General features: G+C 34.2%; 1 non-coding gene across 1 annotated transcript; it reads left to right on the forward strand.

Annotated features, from left to right (window-relative positions):
- The first annotated feature begins 3162 nt into the window (after positions 1-3162).
- On the forward strand, positions 3163-3269 carry LOC114111050 (U6 spliceosomal RNA). Its single transcript, XR_003587179.1, has one exon. It is a non-coding gene; the product is annotated as a U6 spliceosomal RNA (small nuclear RNA).
- Positions 3270-3846: the final 577 nt, after the last annotated feature.

Here is a 3846-nt window from a genome sequence, read left to right on the forward strand (position 1 = left end):
ATTGCCCTGCTTCAAAGGCACAAAATATTCCTCCTAACTACCAAATTAAGGTGAAATAACCTGGTCCCATTTTCCCTTTATAGATCAGCATGCCAATTCATGTTACTTGTATTCGAATCTATTCAATGCAACCTTGTTTCCTAAAAATATTGGTGTACATAACTTCTCATTCTGTTTTCTCTCTCGGAAATAGCTTCCTTCATTACTGTATTTCAAAATTTTAAACATTTTCAAGTATCTAACTCATATGTTGTATTTTTCCTGAAGTCTCCTTAAACTTAACAGCAAGAAAGTGTTTACATGCTCTTGTCTTTTAAAACATGTTTTTTTTTTTCTGTTTTCTTATAGTATTTATTGTTTGCTATCATGTGCAATAGTTCTTTATATGCTTTATGACTTTCTTATTGAATGGGAAACTTTTTTTAAGATAAGGGTTTTTGTATTTTGGAACCCAGTTTTCTGTGAGGTGGCACAAAATAGACTCAGTGGAGTATTTTTTCATTGACAGTATACAATAATCATTGATTGAATCTTATAATATGCCTCATACTTTGCATGTCTATCCAACCAACAACACAGATACAGGATCCCTAATTGAAAGCAAAGGCACAGACATATGTTAGTAACAGGATAGAGATTTGTATATTAACTTGTCAAATTTTAAGACCCATACACTACTGTATAACTCAGCTCCCACTCTAAATAGTGAAGAAACACCTTGATAAAATTTTGAAAAGGATTGAGCTTTCACTCTTTGAAAATTGAAATTTGGTTTAGACACACTTACACTTGTGCCTCTATTTTTTAAGCATTTTAAAAATTTAAGTATAGTTAATTTTCAGTGCCATGTTAATTTTAAGAGTATGGCAAAGTAAATCAAATGTGTGCTTGTATATTCTTTTCCAGATTGTTTTCTGTTATAGCTTATTATATGATAATGAATATAGTTCCATGTGCTATATAGTAGGTACTTATTTATCTATTTTATATATAGTAACATGTATATGCTAATTCCAAACTCCTAATTTCTCCCTTCCCATCCCTCCACTATCTTTTTTGATAACATAACTTTGATTTCTATGTCTGTGAATCTATTTCTGTTATACAAGTTCAGTTCAGTTCACTTTAGTCACTCAGTCATGTCCGACTCTTTGTGACCCCATGGACTGCAGCACGCCAGGCCTCCCTGTCCATCACCAACTCCCAGAGTTTACTAGGGTTAGGGGTTAGGGTTAGGGCTAGGGTTAGGGGTTAGGGTTAAGGTTCCCAGCCCATAATCACTAGAATAATCTACTCTCTGAGCAGGTTAACCAGAGATGTTTCTGTTGTTTAGAAACAAGAACACTGGATGGTACTATTAAGTACAGGAGAGGTAATGAATATTCAAAGAATTTGAAATTAGTTATCTTGCCTATTTGGGCCTGAAAATAAACATATTCCTGCTGGGTTTCAGGAATATAATTCTTACAGACTATAACTTGAAAGGAATTGGTCTATAAAGAAAGCTGAGCACTAAAGAATCATTGCTTTTGAAATGTGGTGTTGGAGAAGACTCTTGAGAGTCCCTTGGACTTCAAGGATATCCAACCAATCCATCCTAAAGGAGATCAGTCCTATGTGTTCATTGGAAGGACTGATGCTGAAGTTGAATCTTCAATATTTTGGTCACCTGATGCGAAGAGCTGACTCATTTGAAAAGACCCTGATGCTGCGAAAGATTGAGTGCAGGAGGTGAAGGGGATGACAGAGTATAAGGTGGTTGGATGGCATCACCAACTCAATGGACATGAGTTGAGTAGGCTTCGAGAGTTGGTGATGGACAGGGAGGCCGGGTGTGCTGCAGTCCATGGGGTTGCAAAGAGTCAGACATGACTGAGTGATTGAACTGAACTTATACCCTTTTTGGGCTCCACTTGAATCAAAACAGATTATCAATGGACATTAACAACATGGTAAAAGTAATGTTAGAATTATAAAGATCTTGAAGCAACCATCATAAAAATGCTTCTATAAGCAGTTATGGACAGAATACAAACAAATGCAAATATAGAAAGTCTCAGCAAAGAACTAGAAAGTTTTAACCATTAAATAGAAGATATGAAAATCCAAATATAAATTTTAGAAACTTAAAATATAATTAAAAATCAGTGACTAGACAGTTAAAAAATAGAACATATAAGTATGTTTATAATACAGATAAAACTGTGCTGAGAGGGAGATTTATAGCACTAAATGCATGTATTAGAGAGGACAAAGAGTCTCAGACTGATAATTAAGCCCTTCCTCGAAAACCTAAAAATGAAAGGCAAAATGAACCCAAAGCAAGGATACCGAGAAACTAGATCACTCATACATTTCTGGTGGGAGTAAAAAATTTTACAGCCACTCTGGAAAACAATTCAGCAGTTTCTTAATAAATTAAACATTCAACTACCATCCAACCCAGCAATTTCACTTCTGTGCCTTTACTCCAGAGATATGAAAACTTATGTTTACACAAAATCTGTACATAAATATTTACAGCAGCTGTATTTATACAAGGCCAAGATTAGTAAAACACAGATGTGCTTCAACTGGTGAATGGTTAAACAAATTCTAGAACATTCAAGCCACATAATCTAGCTCAGCAATAAAAGGCAATGAACTATTGGTACATATAACAACTTGTACAAATCTCCACACTGAGTAATACACTGAGTTAAAAAAAGAAGTCCCTATATATAGGTTATATATGATATGATGCAATTTATATAATGCTTTTAAAATGATTAAAATTGTAGAAATAATAAACAGATTATTATTTGTTATTATTATTATTTGTTAACAGGTTAACAAAATTTAAGACCTGAAGAAAGTATAAATGACAATATGGAAGATCCTTGTAATGATGGAAAATTCTGTACCTTGACAATTCAATGTCAGTATCTTGATTGTGGTATTGTTCTGTATGAATTTGAACTGCATGGTTCCACTTGTATGTAGATTTATTCAATAAATATTTAGTATATATCCATGGTTGGTTGAATCCTGGGGTACAGAACCTCAGATAAGGAGGGCCAACTCTAAATTCATACATGGAATTTTGACTCTGCAGGTGGTGGGCAGCTCTAGTTCTCTTGGGTTGTTCAAGTGTAAACTGTAGTTTTAAGAATGTTATTGTTGGTGCTCACTTCGGTAGCACATATACTAAAATTAGAATGATACAGAGAAGATTAGCGTGGCCCCTGCACAAGGATGACATGCAAATTCGTGAAGTGTTCCATATTTTTAGGCTCAAAAGGGAGGGGATATATGTATACCTATGGCTAATTCACTTTGAGGTTTGACAGAAAACAACAAAATTCTGTAAAATAATTATCCTTCAATAAAAAAATAAAAATGTTATTTTTGGGAAACTGGGGAAAAGGTACATGGAAATTCTTTGTATTATTTCTTAAAATTGCAGGTGAGTCTATAACTATCTCAAAATATCATTTTGCTTAAGACCATACTGTTAGTTCTTTCAGCCACTGACAAACTGTAAGGGAATCAAGAGGTCTAAGTATGAGTTTCTTAAAGTAAGACTCCCTCTGCATTATGCTAGAATTCCAGATGAAAGCCATTGATTAGTAAAGCAAATTTTCAGTGGTTAAGTGATGATTTGATGATATTATTTGGTGAGAGGATCAAGGAATTCCCAAATTCTGTTTAGACCATCACTCCATATCCCCATTGAATTTCCATAGGAATTACCTACATGCAGAAAACACAGGGCAAAGATACCATTTTACCCAGGGTCAAAATAGCTTAATACCTCCCAATCCTGAGCTCAGGTAAATTTAGGAAGGAGAATATAGATTAGGAGAA

Source organism: Ovis aries, chromosome 1 (assembly GCF_016772045.2).
Source record: "Ovis aries strain OAR_USU_Benz2616 breed Rambouillet chromosome 1, ARS-UI_Ramb_v3.0, whole genome shotgun sequence".
NCBI lineage: Eukaryota > Metazoa > Chordata > Mammalia > Artiodactyla > Bovidae > Ovis > Ovis aries.